Raw genomic sequence first — 19,209 nt, forward strand, 5'->3', positions numbered from 1 at the left:
TTGGTTAAAGGGGTTATCCGGAGACCAAAAATTGCATTGCTGTAATTTATTTATGTGAAACCGCAAGGGGCTGTCACATTGCCTATCGCTGGAGTTCCCGAGCAGAGAGTCCCCAGGCAGAGCATCAGCTGATTCTTTGCTCATGGACTCGAGTACTGCTGCCGACGTCACTGTACATATATGGACAGTGACGTGGGCAGAAGTGCTGGAGTCCCCAGGCAGAGCATCTGCTGATGCTCTGCTCGGGAACTCCAACGATAGGAAACCCCTGAATTGACCAAATATGGACGTCAGGAGCAGTGCTGACTCGGGACTCACAAAATAGGCAATGTGACAGTCCCTTGCAGTCATGTTCACGAACAGCACATGAAGCAAACCCTCAGTCACGTAGCCCGTGTCGGCGCGTCATCATTAATAGAAAAGCTCCTGGACTTCCGGGAACAATTCACGAGGTTTGAACTGCACGATTTAGTACAGAATTTTAAATTAAAGTACATTAGTAAGTTACTTAGTTTCACATAAATATATTATTGAAATTTAATTTTTGGTCCCCAGATAAACTATTTAAGTGTATATTGCGATAAGTTGAACAGTTTAGTAGTTTTGTTATGTTCTGAATGTTGTTCTGTTATTTCATTGTGTTTTTCCTTGTCCTTATGCCGCTTCTAACTTTTTGTATGTTGGCTGGAGTGTTGGTTGCCCCTTTTCCCTCTACGATGTATTTTTTTCTTGTATTTGGAGTTGGGTTTGTTTGGTTCGTGGGCTTAGGTACTGGATGGTTGTATTGGCTGGAATGATCGGTAATATCGTCGCTTCTGTGGGGAGGGTCGCTGCTGTAGTGGTAGAATCTATTTTTGGAGGTAACTAAAAAAGATACACTGCTGTTGAGTGGGAGGCTACTTAAATTGAGGTCACTGTGTCTGGGTCAAAATGAAGGGAATTACGTAAGGAGTTTTCTGGCTCCTCATGTATAGTAAAAAAGGGAGTCATCCAAATAAGAGCATATTTCGTTGGTTTTAAGTTGTGGATCGGGATGCGTAAACTCTATTTGCACTATTCTAGTTTGTTCTGTCCTGATGCAGGGATAGGGTATAGTTCTAGTATCAGTCTGTGTAGTATCCTCAATGTTCTGAAAGAGTATATGGGTCTCTACTCCATCTACTTGACTAGTTGGCACCAGGCACCGCAGGGGGGGGGGGGCGGCTGCAGGATCCTCTTTTTTTTAATTTTTTATTAAAAACGTATCTTGTGACCTGACTGGCCAGCAGTCAGGCCACTCACAGGGAGGGGGGTGTGTGCACTTCTTAGGCTTAAGACACGCCCTCTGTTAATAGATTGGCCGTAACTGCTGACGTAAGCAGCTGTGGCTAATCCGCGAATAGTTGGCGTGTCTTAGTCTCACAGCTTAGCAAAATACATGAATGTAGTGAGCGGGGCTGCGGCTGTGTAATACAGTCATTACCCTGCTCCTAAGTCCTAACAAGTGTGCGTACGCGGTCAGCAAAACACCCTCATGTTCTGTCTTCAGTGTCGGCGCCGCCGCTGATTAGTGCAGCGAGCAGAAAAACCTCTGATCTCTGCCGTTATTCCCCTGAATGCTGCGATCAAAGCTGTCCGCAGCATTCAAGGGGATAATGCAAAGGGAGATGCCCCTTGGAACCCGTCACAGGAATTACCTATGACGCGATTGATGGACATACCATATATGGGCAGACAATCCAGGGTCCATTGAAGGACCCCAGGGCTGACCATATTTCCTGTTGTTAGGGAATACTGAGGTATGTCCTAACAACTGCCTGTGTACTCTCAGTAAACAGGCTAATGTACTGGCAAATAGATAAATGCCTGTATATTAACCAGTTAGTGACTGCCAATGCGCCTTTTCACGGCGGCCACTAATGGGCTTTATTCTGATGCATACGCCTTTTCACGGCGCTGCATCAGAATAAATAAACAGGGCAGGGAGCCGTTAAATCTCCCTGCTCTCAGCTACCAGAGGTAGCTGAGGGCTGGGGGCAACCCTACTCGAACGGGTGAGATCGATATCAGTATCGATCTCACCCATTTAACCCCTCAGATGCGGCTCTCAATAGCGAGTGCCGCATCTGAGTTGTTTTGGAGAGAGGGAGGGAGCTCCCTCTCATCCCACGACATCCGGCGATATGATCGCCGAGTGTCTATGTCTCCGATGGCAGCCAGGGGCCTAATAAAGTCCCCCAGGTCTGCCTGTAGTGAATGCCTGCTAGGTCATGCCAGAGGTATGGCCTAGCAGATGCCTGTCCGTTTTAAACGGACAGGCAGTAATACACTGCAATACTAAAGTATATATTATAAAAGCAATGGGAGGATCGCATATTAAAGTCCCCTAGTAGGAATAGTAAAAAAGTTAAAAAAAAAAAGTTTAATAAAGTTAATAAAAAAATGTAAAAAAAAATGAAAAACACACTTTTTCCCCTTACAAACTGCTTTATTATTAAAAAACAAAATAAAGTAAAAAAGTTACCCATCTTTGGTATCGCCGCGTCCTTAAGGACCCCGACTATAAAGCTATTACATTATTTAACCCGCAAGAAAAAAAAAAGAAAAAACATTGAAAAAATTGCTGTTTTCTGTGAATTTTGCATTAAAAAAAATTCGATAAAAAGTGATCAAAAAGTGGCATCTACTCCAAAATGGTACGAATAATAACTACAGCTTGTCCCGCAAAAAACAGCCCTCATACAACTACGTCTATGAAAAAATAAAATTAGTTATGGCTCCAATAAGTCAGAAAATAAAAAATATGCAGTTGTGCCCGGGGGGAACATTTCTTCTGTTTGAAGAGTACCTAAAATTAGGGAACCAGGAAAGGGAGGGCCCAAACATATCTACTGGAAGCGACGGTGCCCGTATTATACCAGGACAACACTTTCCCAGCAAAATTCCCCAAACTGCAAAGGTGCGGAGTGTGGACCAAAAGGGGCATAAGAAAGGACGCCATATATCAGTGTGACATCGGCCTGTGCAGAAAGGAGTGCTTCACAGCGTAACACACATCTATGGATCATTTTATTGTTTTTTTTACCCCATTATTATACCACCTGACTATGCCCCTTATATACTCCGCCCGGCTTATATGTACCCCCACATTATAAATGAAAACACCAGCAATACTCAAACAAATCTACTACCAAGCAAAATCCGCTCTCCAAAAGCCAAATGGCGTTCCCTCCCATCTGGACCCTACAGCGTGCCCAAACAGCAGTTTCCTTCCACATATATGGCATCGTCATACCCGGGAGAACCCTTTTAACAATTTTTGGGGTGTGTGTCTCCAGCGTCATCAACTGGGCACGACATATTTGCCACTGAAATGGCATATCTAGGGAAAAATATAAATTTTTAATTTGCACCATCCGCAGTGCATTCATTTATGGAAAAGACCTGTGGGGTGAAATGCTCACTACACCCCTTAACAAATGCCTTGAGGGGTGTAGCTTCGAAATGGGGTCACTTCTCAGGGGTTTCTTTTTATTATTTCACATCTGAGCCTCTGCAGTTGTGAACCAATACTTTGTAAATCGCCAAATTAGGCCTCAATTTGACATGGTACGCTTTCACTCCTGAGCCTGGTCGAATGTCCAGGCAAAAGATTAGTGCCCCATGTAGGGTGTTTCTAAAACCAGGAAACCCAGCATTATAATTAGAGAGCTGTCTTGTTATATTAGCATATCTATTGAAAAAATCCCATTTTCACTCTGCAACATCGAGTTCACACTAATTTCTACAAAACACCTGCAGGGTTAAAATGCTTACTACACCCCTAGGTAAATGCATTGAGGGGTGTAGTTTCCAAAATTGGGTCACTTCTGGGGGGTTTCCACAGTTTTGGGCCCACAGGCACCCAGAAACCAATCCAGCAACATCCTGCACTCCAAATGGTGGTCCTTCCCTTCTGAGCCCTGCCGTTTGCCCAAACAGCAGTTTATGACCACATATGGGGTATTGCCGTACTCGGGAGAAATTTTTTTACAAATGTTGGGTTCTTTTTTTCCTTTATTTATTGAGAAAATGAAAAAATTTGCGCTAAAGCTACGTCTTATTGAAGAAAAAGGATTGTTTTTATTTTCACTGCCCAATTCTAATAAATTCGATGAAACATCTGTGGGGTCAAAATGCTTACTACACCCCTAGATGAATTCCTCAAGAGGTGTAGTTTCCTAAATGGAGTCCCTTTTTGGGTGTTTTCATTGTTTTGTCCCCTTAGGGGCTTTGCAAATGCGACATTGCCTCCGCCAACCATTCCTGCTAAATGTGATCTCCAAAAGCCAAATAGCGCTCTTTTCCTTCTAAGCCCTGCCGTGTGTTCAAACAGCCGGTTATTACCACATGTGGGGTATTGTTTTACTCGGGAGAAATTGATTTACAAATTTTGTGGTGCTTTTTCTCCTTCAGTCCTTGTAGAAATTAGAAAAAATTTGCTAAACCTACATTTTCTTTGAAAAAATGTAGATTTTCATTTTCAGGGCCTACTTCCAATAATTTCTGCAAAAAAACTGTGGGGTCAAATCGCTCACTATACCCCTAGATAATTTCCTCAATGGGTGTAGTCTCCAAAATGGGGTCACTTGTGGGGGAGTTTTCACTGTTTTGTCCCCTCAGGGGCTTCGTAAATGTGACATGGCCTCTGCAAACCATTCCTGCTAAATGTGAACTCCAAAAGCCAAATGGCACTCCATCCCTTCTAAGCCCTGCCGTGTGTCCAAACATCCGTTTATTACCACATGTGGGGTATTGTTTTACTCGGGAGAAATTGCTTTACAAATTTTACGGTGCTTTTTCTCCTTCAGTACATGTGGAAATTAGAAAAATTAGCTAAACCTACATTTTCTTTGAAAAAATTTCGATTTTAATTTTCACGGCCTACTTCCAATAATTTCTGTAAAAAACCTGTGCGGTCAAAATGCTCACTATACCTCTAGATAATTTCCTTGAGGTTTGTAGTTTCCCAGATGGGGTCACTTTTGGGGGATTTTGACTGTTTTGGCAACGCAAGAGCCTAAAATATATTCTAACAAAAATAAGGCCCCAAAATCCTCTAGGTGCTCCTTTGCTTCCGTAGCCTGTGCTTCAGTCCAGTAGCATGCTACAGCCACATTTGGGATATTTCCTAAAACTGCAGAAACTGGGCAACAAATATAGAGTTGCATTTCTCTGGTAAAACCTTCTGTGTTATAAAAAAAAAAAATATTAAAAATTAATTTCTGCAAAAAAATATGAAATTTGTAAATTTCACCTCTACTTTGCTTTAATTCCTGTGAAATGCCTAAAGGGTTAAGACATTTTATGAATGCTGTTTTGAATACTTTGAGGGGTGAAGTTTTTAAAATAAGGTGACTTTTTGGGGGTTTCTAATATATAAGGCCCTCAAAGCCACTTCACAACTGAACTGGCCCCTGTAAAAATAGCCTTTTGACATTTTCTTGAAAATGTGAGAAATTGCTGCTAAAGTACTAAGCCTTGTGATGTCATAGAAAAGTAAAAGGATGTTCTAAAAACGATGCCAATCTAAAGTAGACATATGGGGGATGTTAATTAGCAACAATTTTGTGTGTTATAACTGCCTGTCTTACAAGCAGATACATTTAAATTTAGAAAAATGCAAATTTTTGCAATTTTTCGCTAAAAGTTTTTCACAATTAAATACTGAACATATCGAGCAAATTTTGCCAGTAACTTAAAGTGCAATGTGTCATGAGAAAACAATCTCAGAATCGCTTGGATAGGTGAAAGCATTCCGACGTTATTACAACATAAAGTCACACATGTCAGATTTGAAAAATGAGGCTCTGTCAGGAAGGTCAAAAGTGGCTAAAGAGGGAAGGGGTTAATGTATCTATATATGTTTGTATGTATGTATCTATATATATTAGTCCTTCTCAATGAATTAGAATATCATCAAAAAGTTAATTTATTTCAGTTTTTTGCAGTGTGGCCGGTCAGTCTTCATAATGGGGCCTGCTATCTCCCTACAAACAAGCTTCTCTGTTGGGTTGCTCTGAACTGCGCTTGCGCAGTAAAGAGCCAGATGGCAGATGCAATGAACGGCAGGCGTTCCTTGTGTCCTATGCACTGGGCTGCCGTGTTCCATCTGTGTATGTGTCGTTAAGAGACATATACACAGATGAAATAAAACATGGAAGCCCCCAGTACAGTAAGAAAGTGTTAATAAAAAAAAACGTGTGTGAAAAAATAAATAAAGTCAATATAATATTTTATTAAATAAAAACACAAATTAATAGTATAAGGAAAGAAAGGTGGCATCCAAATTATGGAAGATTTCTTCTTTGATGAGATCTTCTACCTTTAAAAAATGATCAGTCATAGTTTTTGTAGACTCAGGGTTAGAGGACTCCCTGTTAGTGGATTCTGGAATTTTTCCATGCCTCGTGTCCCTGGTATAATAGTCAATTAATTGGGTACCTAGATTGTGTTGGTCCGTAAAGTAATCCATAGTGTTGATTGAGGATGGCCCCGGGTTCGCCTTTCTCCTTAGTTGGTCTCCGTGAGGTGAACCCTCCTGGGTTTGTGGAGTAAAGCTTGATGGAAAAATATGTGCTTTTCCGTTGTCCCAGTGAGTTTGTAAATGTGCAAGTGAAGAAAAAAAGGGGAAAGCTGGCACTCCTCTGAGGCGATGTAATCTTATGTACGGTTTGTACAATTGGAAGTGGTCCTTTGCCAAAAGACTCAGCAGAAAGCATTTTCTCCGGTAGTGGGCACACCACCAGGGAATCTAGTGGATGTGAGTCTCTGTGGTATTGGTCTATGCCGATAGCCACCTACTGCTGTCCCTGGAAGGATGAATCCTTGTCTTGGGGATAATATTGTAAGCAAGAGAAGAATAATGTTCATGCAGTATCTTGGTAACAATGCCAGGCTAGTAAGTACAAATAAGATGAATAAAATAAAATTGTTTCTTTATTCATGTGGATTACGTGTTTCTGGACCGCATCGGTCCCCTCTTTAGGTCAGGTATAATGTTTGTACATGGATTGTGTTAAATTTTATATCATGAAAAACGGAAAACCCAGGTAGAAGCCGTTACATTTCTTTTTTTTAAAAAACATACAGAAGGGGAGGGGGAAAAGAAGGGAGGGAGCATGTTCTGACCTTACGAACAATCATAACTAAACATTTCAATCTTGAGTTTTTGTTAGTATAATTAACAGTGGCAATAGTCTACACATTTTTTTTATTTAATAGAAGTATTGTGCATTGGGAATTCTCAAGTACTGTCTTTGACACTATATAGCGGGAATCTGTTTTCTCATCTAGTCTCCCTGATAAAAATAGAGTCGATCTTGAGTGAGTGGTTCTCTGGATTCTATTTAGTATGAACATAGTCTGTAAGGATCAAATCCAGACTTTGTTTTGTTTGGTCAAGTGATTTCTCTGATGTTCTCCATATTTGTTTGTACATCGCTATAAGATTGTGCTAATGGCACCTGATAGTTTTCACTGACCCATTCACTTTAGTGGGTGAATCACGGACCCGACTCTTCAATCCGTGGACAGATAGTACATGTTCTATCTTTTTCTGAATCCCGGACGAGACTCGGACAGCATACACGGTTGTGTGCATTAGGGCTTAGTCTACATGTTTCATCACAATATTAATAGAGAATTAAGCAACAAATAACTTAATTCATAATTGACAAGCTTCACATCACATCCAAAACAAAAAAGCCATGTGATTCTAAAATATTATTTCGCCAATATGTTTGTTGTTCGTCTGTTCGCTCAACAGGAGGTATCGCACTTTGAATTCTGAAGGAGCATCTTTTGCTGTTTGGACCTTTTATTTGGCTTGATAAACCACACTGCTCAATAGACGTGCTTTTAAAACATTCCAGTTTATGCCTTTGAGTACTTTCTTTAGTCCATGTGTTTTCAGTGTTGAGCTCATTTAAAGAAAAACATCTGCAATTTATTGGCCTGTTCATACATTATACTTGCTGATGGCACAATATGTTTTATGTGTTCCTTTTGCAAACATATTTCTCAACCTTTTATCACCAGTTTAACCCAGATGATGAATAAATAATCAGAAAGAGAGGTTCCGTCTCTGTACATTCATTAAGTAGGAAATTAGCAGCAAATTACAGCTGACATGTGGAATGTATTAAAGTGGCAAGTCGCTTATTACAACACAGAGGAGTCACCGCTTTCTCCTGGACTAAAATACGGATTTTCCTACCAGCTCCTTTATGCAGATGTCTGCTGTTTAGTAACCAAGAATGTAAATGATTTTGAAAATCTGCATCTCGGTGCATGACAAACATTGGACTGCAGTCACACCAAAGCTTTGTACAATGATTGTAGTATTTAATTAGACTGCAAAGACACTAAATTTTGTGATTAAAGCTTTCAGAGAGTACTTTCTCCTCAGGACATGGTATATTTTTATATTCGAGTAACCCATGACTGAACTCCTTAAAGGGAACCTGTCACCAGCATTTCACCTATTGAGCTTTACATATTCCTCACTGGCCGCTGCTATAAAAAGTTAATTGCCGTTATATCTTCTCCTAAACTCCTCCGAATGTAAATAACGGTCTGCAAACATTTTGCGCCTTTTATCGTAATAATCTGGTGTCCCTTTGTGCGCACACCCCAGAAGAGGACATCAATGCACAAGCGCAGGATTTTGTGTGCTGGGGAAAGGCGAGGAGCTGTCAATCAAAAGTAAGGAGGCGGGGTAAACTCGGAAAGACTTGAATGAAAATTTGACTCTTTTCAAACGAAGATGTAACTCTTTTATGTTCATTAGCATACGGTGTGGGAACACTAAAAACTGAATACTAAAGCTACAGAGCCGACTAAGAAGACAATTATAGGTTATATAAAAGTGATTTTTTCCCCCAGTACCACCAGGTATTGCTGTTTTAGTAGGTGAAATGCTGATGACAGGTTCCCTATAAATGCGCTGAGCCCGCTCCATATGCTGCAGGTGTCGGCTGTGTATAACAGCTGACACCCGGGACTAAAGGACAGGAACAGCGATTGCGCTGTTACAGGAGTCTGTAAAAGTTACAATATACTGCAATACATTAGTATTGCAGTGTATTGAACCAGTGATCTAATGATAAATGTAACTAATCTAACTAATAAAATGTGTAAAAAAAAAAGTTAATAAAGTTATTAGTGAAAAAAATATATAATATATTTAACCCCTTGAGGACCAAGCTCATTTTGGCCTTTAGGACCAGACCCATTTTTTCAAATCTGACGTGTCACTTTATGTGGTAATAACTTTGCATTTTTCTAAATTTTAATGTATCTGCTTGTAAGACAGATAGTAATACCACACAAAATTGTTGCTAATTAACATCCCCCATATGTCTACTTTAGATTGGCATTGTTTTTTGAACATCCTGTTATTGTTCTAGGACGTTACAAGGCTTAGAACTTTAGCAGCAATTTCTCACATTTTCAAGAAAATTTCAAAAGGCTATTTTTAAAGGGGCCAGTTCAGTTGTGAAGCTGCTTTTAGGGCCTTATATAATAGTAAGCACCAATAAGTCACCCCATTTTAAAAACTTCACCCCTTAAAGTATTCAAAACAGCATTTAGAAAGTTTCTTAACCCTTTAGACGTTTCACAGGAATTAAAGCAAAGTAGATGTGACATTTTCAATTTTCATTTAGTTTTTTGCAGAAATTCATATTTAATCTATTTTTTTTGGTAACACAGAAAGTTTTGCCAGACAAATGCAACTCAATATTTATTGTCCAGATTCTCCAGTTTTAAAAAATATCCCACATGTGGTCCTAGTGTGCTAATGGACTGAAGGCCTCAGAATCAAAGGAGCACCTAGAGGATCTTGGGGCCTCCTTTTTATTAGAAAATATTTTAGGCACCATGTCAGGTTTGAAGGGCTCTTGCGGTGCCAAAACAGTGGAAATCCCTCAAAAGTGACCCCATTTTGGAAGCTATACCCCTTGAGGAAATTATCTAGGGGTATAGTGAGCATTTTGACCCCACAGGTCTTTTCCATAAATGATTGCGCTCTGGAAGGTGCAAAGTCAAAATTAACATTTTTCCCTAGATATGCCAGTTCAGTGGCAAATGTGTCGTGCCCAGCTTGTGCCACTGGGGACACACACACCAAACATTGTTAAAAGGGTTCTCCCAGGTATGGCGATGCCATATATGTGGAAATAAACTGCTGTTTGGGCACGCTGTAGGGTTCAGAAGGGAGGTAGCGCCATTTGGCTTTTGGAGCATGGATTTTGCTTGGTAATAGTTTTGTGTGGAGTCTTATTAGTGTTTCCATTTATAATGTGGGGCATATGTGAGCTGGGCAGAGTACATCAGGGGCATAGTCAGGTGGTATAATAATAAGGTAAAACAAAAAAAAAATAATAATCCATTGATGTGTGTTACGCTGTGACACAATCCTTTCTGCACAGGCCGGTGTCGCACTGAGAGATGTCCTTCCTTATTCCCCTTTTTGGTCCACACTCTGCACCTTTGCAGTTTGGGGAATTTTGCCTGAAAGTGTTGTCCTGGTATAATACGGGCACCCTCGCTTCCAGCAAATATGTTGGGGCCCTCCCCTTCTTGGTTCCCTAATTTTAATGCCTTGATAATACGCCTCTTGAAACAGAAGTAATGTTCCCCTCGGGCTGCACAACTGGATATTTTTCTTTCCGGACTTATTGGAGCCTTAAATTATTAAATTTTTTCATAGATGTAGTGGTATGAGGGCTATTTTGTTGTGAGATGAGCTGTAGTTATTATTGGTACAATTTTGGGGTACATGCGACTTTTTGATCACTTTTTATCCTTTTTTTTGGGAGGCAAGTTGACAAAAAAACAGCAATTCTGCCATCGTTTTTTAGTTTTTTTTTATACAGCGTTCACCATGCGTTATAAACTACATGTTGACATTACTCTGCAAGTCAGTACGATTCAGGCGATACCTAATTTATAGCAATTCTTTATGTTTTACAACTTTTTGCACAATAAAATGACTTTTGTAAAGAGAATGTATTTTTTTCTGTTGCCATGTTGTAAGAGCCATAACTTTTAAATTTTTTTGTCGATGGAGCTGTATGAGGGCTTGTTTTTTGCGAGACGAGTTATAGTTTTTATAGGTACCATTTTTGGATACATGCAACTTTTTGATCACTTTTATTTAAAAAATTTTAAGACAAAGTGACCAAAAAAACATCAATTATGGCAGCCTTTTTTAGTTGTTTTTTTACGGCGTTCACTGCACGGGATAAATAACATAATATTTTTATAGTTCAGGTCGTTACGGTCGCAGCGATACAAAATATGTATGGTTTATTATTTTTTTCAATAATAAATGACTTGATAAGTGAAAAAGGGGGCGATTTGTGTTTTATTTTATTTTTTTTACTTTAAACTCTTATTCTATTTTTTACAACTTTTATTTTTCTTTAGTCCCACTAAGGGGACTTGATGATCCAACTGTTTGTTTGATGTTCTACTACATTGCACTACCTATGTAGTGCAATGTATTGGAACTGTCAGTTGTTCACTGACCGCAAGCCGATCAGGCTCTGCCTCTGGGCGGGGCCTAATCGGCTTCCGTAATGGCAGACAGAAGGCCATTGTTAGGCCTCCTGTTGCCATAGTAGCAGTTGGAAGCCTTGCCATTGCATGGCAGGCTGCTGATTTGCTACAAACCTCTAAAATGCAGCAATCGCAGTGGATCGCTGCATCAAAGGGGTTAATGGAAGGAATTGGAGATAGCGGACACCCACTGCTGATGACACCGGCTCAGCGTCTGAGCCGGAAGCTGAGGCGACGCCATCTTGCCGATGGTACCGGAAGCCTTTTAGGCCCCGCTGCCGAGTGGGGCATAGGAGACTTCTGTTGCTGATCGGGAGGTAAGTATTGGGCCTCCGATCACCTTTACAGCCACCGGCAACCCAGCAATCATATTGCTGGGGTGCCGGTTGCTAAAAACTTCTCACATGCTGCGATCTCTATTGAACGCAGTATCTGAGGGGTTAATCGGCCGGATCGGATTCTAGCTCCGGTCCTGGTCGATACCTCAGGGTGCCAGCTGTAACATACAGCTGGCACCCGGCGGTGATGGTGCTGGCTCAGCTCCTGAGCTAGCTCCAGCTCCTTCACGTACAGTTACGTGGAAATGTGTTAAGACACCAGTTCCCATCACGTAACTGTTCGTGATTGTGCGGGAAGGGGTTAAAGTCCCAAAAAAAAAACCTTTCCCATTTTTCCTCTAAAGTAATTTAAAAAATAAAAAAGTCAACAAAATTGGTATCGCTGGATACGTAAAACTCAGAACTATTACAATATACCATTACTTAACTTAAATGTCCCACATGTGGCTCTAGTGCGCTCTTGGACTAAAACACAAGCCCCAGAAGCAAAGAAGCACCTAGTGCATTTTGAGGCCTCTTTTTTATTAGAATATATTTTAGGCAGCATGCCAGGTTTGAAAAGATGTTGAGGTGCCAAAACAGTAGGAATCCCCCAATAGTGACCCCATTTTGGAAACTACACCCCTCAAGGAATTCATTTATGGTTGTTATTACCATTTTGACCGCACAGTTTTTTCACAGCACCTATTTGAATTGGGCTGTGAAATTAAAAAAATTTCATTGTTTCCAATAAAATGTAATTTGTGATCAAAATTTCTTATTTTCACAGGGAACATAATACCCCATTTTGTTGCCCAATTTGTCCTTTTTTCCAATAATATGTCGTTTTAGCTCAAAAATTCTTATTTTCACAAGAAATAAAATACTAAATTTTGTTGCCCAATTTGTCCTGAGTGCGGCAATACCCCATTTGTGGTGCTAAACTGCCGTTTGGGCCCATGGGAGGGCTCAGAAGGAAAGGAGCGCTATTTGTTCTTTGGAGTCCAGATTTTGCTGGATTGGTTTTCGGGTGCCATGTCGCATTTTCAGAGCCCCAGAGGTATCAAAGCAATGGAAACCCACCAGAAGTGACCCCATTTTGGAAACTACACCCCTCAAGGAATTCATTTATGGGTGTTGTGACCGTTTTGACCCCATAGTTTTTTCACAGAACTTATTTTAATTGAGCTGGGAATTAAAACAAAATTAATTTTTTTCCAATAATATGTAGTTTTGGCTGAAAATTTCTTATTTTCACAAGAAATAAAATACTTCATTCTGTTGCGCAATTTGTCCTGAGTGCAGCAATACCCCATTTGTGGTGATAAACTGCGGTTTGGGCCCATGGGAGGGCTCAGAAGGAAAGGACCACCATTTGACCTACTGGGGATTTTCTGGTGCGAAGTCATGTATGCAGAAGCCCCTGAGGTACCAGTACAGTTGAAACCCGCAAGAAGTGACCCCGTTTTAAAAACTACACCCTTAAGGCATTCATCTAGAGGTGTAGTGAGCATTTTGACCGGAGACATACACCCCATACACTGTAATGTGGGTTCTCACGGGTATGGCAATACCCTCAATGTGGCTGTTAACAGCTGCCTGGGCACACAGCAGGGCTCAGAAGGGAAAGATAAGGGGGGATAAGCTGTGCGGAGTACATCAGGGTAAGTAAAATTGGGGTAAATTATAAACCAAGGGATGTATGATAAATTTTAAAACACTCTTTCATACAGAGCTCTGTTTTTTCGGTACACGTGTCACATTGATATATTGTGTCCTCCCTTATCCCCCTCTTATAGCAGACTTTGCACCCCTTTTGACTTTTTCCCTTCTTGCCAGTTTGGGGAACTTCTTCTGGAAAGTGTTGCCCTGGTACGATGCGTGTGGCCTCGCTTCAAGAAGTACTGGGTGCCCCCTTCTTGAAGATTAGGTTCTTGATAATGATGTGCATGACCAGCTTCTTATACCACACCGCATGGCGCTGTAGGGCTTCAGGACTTGATCTGACAAGTCCACCCCTCCCATGTACCTATTGTAGTCCAGGATGCAGTCTGGTTTGGGGGTCTCTCTACTGGTATCTCGTACAGGTACATGGGTACTGGTGTGGCATCTCTCTTGTCCTTGTACGTGACACACAATATGTTGCTGCTAGAATGTGCCCTGCTCTCACCCCTTCTTGTTTGCCCTGCAGAGTCTTAGGGAGGCCCCTCAGGTTTCTTCTAGCAGTGCCGCATGCCACAGGATTGGAAGCGAGGCAGTTGAAGAGTGGGACCACTGGCGTAGCTATAGGGGTCGCAGCGGTCGCAATTGCGACCGGGCCCCGAAGCCAGGGGGGCCCACGGCCCCCCGCACCACATCAATAAAAAGTTACTATAGTAACTCGGGCCGCGGGCCCCTGTTACTATAGTAACATACTTTACTTACCTTCCTGATTCCGGATAGCAGCGGAGGTCCTGACGTCAAGCGCTGTGCGCAGCGCATGACGTCACAGCGCTATGCGCCGCGCACAGCATCGAGACGACAGAACTCCCGCCGTGGCCGAAGAGGAAGGTAAGGTTAGCCCTGACTGGCGGGGTCCGACTCCCGGGACCCGCCAATCAGCCTTTTTGAAGGGGCCGCAGCACTCGTACGAGAGCTGCTCCCCTTCGTTCCTGTCACTTCATTCCGGTCACACTGTGAATCCGTGTCGGCGATTCACAGTGTGGGCGAGTAGTGAAATGAAGGGGAAGCAGCTCTCGTACGAGTGCTGTGGCCCCTTCAAAACAGCTGATTTGCGGGTCCCGAGATACACATCAGCTATTGATGGCCTATCCTGAGGATAGGCCATCAATGTTTAGGGACTGTACAACCCCTAAGCCTACGATGTAACAGGCTTAGAGGGCCCATGAGACAGGATCACAGATTGTGTGATCCTGTCTGCTGGGCCCTGTATCTAAGCCAATCACATGGTAGGCTTAGATACATGGCCCATGCGTGATCCTGTCTGCTGGGCCCTGTATCTAAGCCAATCACATGGTAGGCTTAGATACATGGCCCATGTGTGATCCTGTCTGCTGAGCCCTGTATATAAGCCTACCACACTGTAGGTTTAGATACAGGGCCCCAGCACACAGTAATCTTATACTGTATAAGATTACTGTCTGCTGGACCCAGTATCTAAGCCTACGTTGTGGTAGGCTTAGATACAGGCTCCCACAGACAGTATTACACATGGACCCTGTATCTAAGCCTAACACACGTGTTACTAATCATTTTTTGTGTGTTTTCTTACAGGTTCGGTCGTTGGACTACGACCGATGACAGCTTTTTTTTTATTATCAATAAAATGGTTAATGAGGGTTGTGTGGGTTTTTTTTTTATTTCAATAAAATATTTTTTCTATGTCTTTGTGTTTTTTTTTTAACTATACTTCTACCGCCTTAGTAATGGCCGCCGGCTGATTGACAGCATCCATTGTTAAGGCGGGGCTTAGTTTTAGCCGATGCAGAGGCTAACACTAACCCCCTTTATTACCCCGGTACCCACCGCCACCAGGGGTGCTGGGAAGAGCTGGGTACGATCCAGTACCTGACCATCTGTAGTGATGGTCGGCCACTGGGGTGGCCGCAGGCTGGTATTATCAGGAGGGGAAAGGCCAAAAACAGTGGCCCTTCCTACCCTGGTGATGCTAGGCTGCTGCTGCTTTATTGTATCTGGCTGGTTATGAAAAATGGGGGGGACCCCACGTCATTTAAAAAAATAAAAAATAATTGGAAAGAACGATGTGGGGTCCCCCCCAATTTTCCTAACCAGCCAGATACAACACAGCAGCAGCAGGCAGCATTACAAGGGTGGGAAGGGCCACTGTTTTTGGCCTTCCCCAGCATAATACTACCAGCCTGCGGCCACCCCGGTGCCTGCCCATCACTACAGATGGTCGGGTACTGGTTCGTACCCGGCTCTTCCCAGTACTCCAGGTGGCGGTGGGTACCGGGGTAATAATGGGGGTTAGTGTAGCCTCTTCACCGGCTAACATTAAGCCTCGCCTTAGTAATGGAGGTTGTCAATCAGCCAGCGGCCATTACTAAGGCGGTGATAATAAAGTTTAAAAAGATACAAGCACATAGAAAAAATATTTTATTGAAATAAAAAAACACAACCTTCATTAACCATTTTATTGAGAATAAAAAAAACGCCGTCATTGAAGTCCTCGAATCCGAAGTCCAACAACCGAACCTGTAAAAAAAACACAAACACACAAAAATAATCAGTAACACATAAAGAAGCAAAATTATTATTCTTACCTATCCTGGGTCCAGCGCTGGAGACGCAATGTCAGCGAGCTGGGCCCTGTATCTAATCCAATCATGTGTGATACTGTCTGCTGAGCTGTGTATCTAATCCAATCATGTGTGATACTGTCTGCTGGGCTCTATATCTAATCCGATCATGTGTGATACTGTCTGCTGAGCCACTGTATCTAATCCTATCATGTGTGATACTGCCTTCTGAGCCCCTGTATCTAATCCTATAATGTGTGGTACTGTCTGCTAAGCCACTGTATCTAATCCTATCATGTGTGGTACTGTCTGCTGAGCCACTGTATCTAATCCTATCATGTGTGATACTGTCTGCTGGGCCACTGTATCTAATCCTATCATGTGTGATACTGCCTTCTGAGCCACTGTATCTAATCCTATCATGTGTGATACTGTCTGCTGAGCCACTGTATCTAATCCTATCCATAGTTTATAGGGTCGTAGTGCTATAGATATGCTATGCTGTCTCATATACACACTTTTTTTTGGGCGGACACATATGTATTGGGGCTATTTCCCTGACATTTTAAGCCCTGAGGGTATGTTCACACGGCAGCGTCTGTTACGGCTGAATTTACGGTGCTGTTTTCAGGGGAAAACAGCACCGTAATTTCAGCCGTAATGGCATGTGCAGGCGTCTTTCGCTGCGTCCATTACGGACGTAATTGGAGCTGTTTTTCTATGGAGTCCATGGAAAACGGCTCCATTTACGTCTGAAGAAGTGACAGGCACTTCTTTGACGCGGGCGTCTTTTTTACGCGCCGCCTTTTGACAGTGGCGCGTAAAAAAAAATGACCGTCGGCACAGAACATCGTAAGACCCATTTAAATGAATGGGCAGATGTTTGCCAACGCTATTGAGCCGCATTTTCGGACGTAATTCAATGCTAAAGCGCCCGAATTACGTCCGTAAATAATGTGTGTGAACCCAGCCTTAGTGACGCCCCGGCTGCTAGTGCTGCATTGTTGGGTCACTTAGGAGACCCAGCGATGCAGCTGAAAGCTGCGGACCGTCGGCCATGAGAAGTTTGCGGGGGGCCCAGTAAGAATTTTTGCATCGGGGCCCATGAGCCTTTAGCTACGCTCCTGAGTGGAACGCTGGTATAAAAATTATCCAGGTAGAGGTGGTAACCCTGGTCCACCTCTACCAAATCTAACTTCACCTCCCAAAAAATGGAATAAAAAGAGATCAAAAAGTCGCATGTACCTAAAAATGGTACTGATCGAAACTGCAGTTCATTACGAAAAAATAAGTCCTCGCACGGCTTTATTGATTGAAAAATAAAAAAGTTCTGGCGCTTAGAATAATGCAACACAAAAAGTGAATGATTTTTTACAAAACCTATTTTATTGTGCAAACGCCACAAGACATAAAAAAAAAACTATAAACATAGGGTATCGCCATAATCGTATCGCCTCGCAGAATAAAGTGAATATGTCATTTATAGCGCACGGTGAACGCTGTAAAAAAAAATAGAATAGAGCCACATGTGGGACATTTCTAAAAACTGCAGAATCTGGACAATACGTATTTAGTAGTGTTTCTCTGGTAAAACCTTCTGTGTTACAGATTTTTTTTTTTATAAAATTGAAATTCAGCAAGACAAATGAAATTTGCAAATTTCACCTCCACTTTGCTTTAAATCCTGTGAAATGCCTGAAGGGTTAAAAAACCTTCTAAATGCTGTTTTGAATACTTTGAGTGGTCTAGTTTTTAAAATGGGGTGTTTTATCAGGGTTTCTAATACATAGGCCCCTCAAAGCCACTTCAGAACTGAAGAGGTACCTTTAAAAAAAAGGCTTTTGAAATTTTCTTACAAATATGAGAAATTGTTGTTTATGTTCTAAGCCTTGTAACGTCCAAGAAAAATAAAAGAATGTTCAAAAAACGATGCCAATCTAAAGTAGACATATTGGAAATGTGAACTAGTAACTATTTTGGGTGGTATTACCGTCTGTTTTATATTCTGCATTTAAATTCTGAAAAATGCTATTTTTTCAAAATTTTCTCTAAATTTTGCAATTTTTCACCAATAAACACCGAATATATCGACCAAATTTTACCACGAACATGAAGCCCAATGTGTCACGAGAAAACTATCTCAGAATCGCTTGGATAGGTTTAAGCATTCCGACGTTATTACCACATAAAGTGAAATATGTCAGATTTGAAAAATGGGCTCTGAGCCTTAAGGCCAAAACTAGGCTGCGTCCTTAAGGGGTTAAACAGCAGATTTACGGTGAAGGAAAACAGTACACAGAACAGTGTCTCAGAGGCAGTGGTTGCTGCTGCACAAAAAGTTGATAGTCAATAGATTAAGAAACGGACAGACTCCATGGATGGAAGACTTATAACTGTTATTTAAAAGAAGGGTGGCTATATTGGTCACTGATTTTTCACTTTAACAGATGAAAATAAACAAGTGAGATGGGAATATTTGCCTTTTTCATTTTGTTACATAATAATTCTACACACTAATAGTTGCCCAATAATTACGCACGCATAGATATTCTCATAAGAATGCCAAAACCTCACTTTTACTTTCTTTAAATATTCAATTTTGATGTTTATTAACACTTTGGACTGACAGCACTCTAGTTGTTCAATAATATATACAACTTGCCTAATAATTGTGCACACATTGTATATACAGTGAAGATAAAAAGTCTACACACCCCTGTTAAAATGCCAGGTTTTTGTCATGTCAAAAAATCAGTACAAGATGAAACATTTAAGAACTTTTTCCATGTTTAATGTCACCTATAATCTGTAGAATTGTATTGAAAAACAAACTGAAATCTTTTAGGGTGGAAAAGTAAAGAACAAAAATAATGTTGTTGGATAAATATGCACACCCTTAAACTAATACTTTGTTGAATTACCCTTTGACTTTATGACAGCAGTCAGTCTTTTTGGGTAGAAGTCTATCCACATCTTGGACTTGGCAATTGTTGCCCACTCTTCCTTGCAAAAACACTCTGTCAGATTTCGAGGGCATCTCCTGTGTACAG

The 19,209-nt window shown here is 41.5% G+C and overlaps 1 protein-coding gene across 8 annotated transcripts in view; it reads left to right on the forward strand.

Moving 5' to 3' along the window:
• SUGCT (succinyl-CoA:glutarate-CoA transferase) overlaps window positions 1-19,209 on the forward strand; it is a 1,185,368-nt gene that overhangs the window by 325,567 nt on the left and 840,592 nt on the right. The window lies entirely within an intron of this gene.

This window comes from Rhinoderma darwinii, chromosome 5, assembly GCF_050947455.1.
Source record: "Rhinoderma darwinii isolate aRhiDar2 chromosome 5, aRhiDar2.hap1, whole genome shotgun sequence".
NCBI classification, from domain to species: Eukaryota; Metazoa; Chordata; class Amphibia; order Anura; family Rhinodermatidae; genus Rhinoderma; species Rhinoderma darwinii.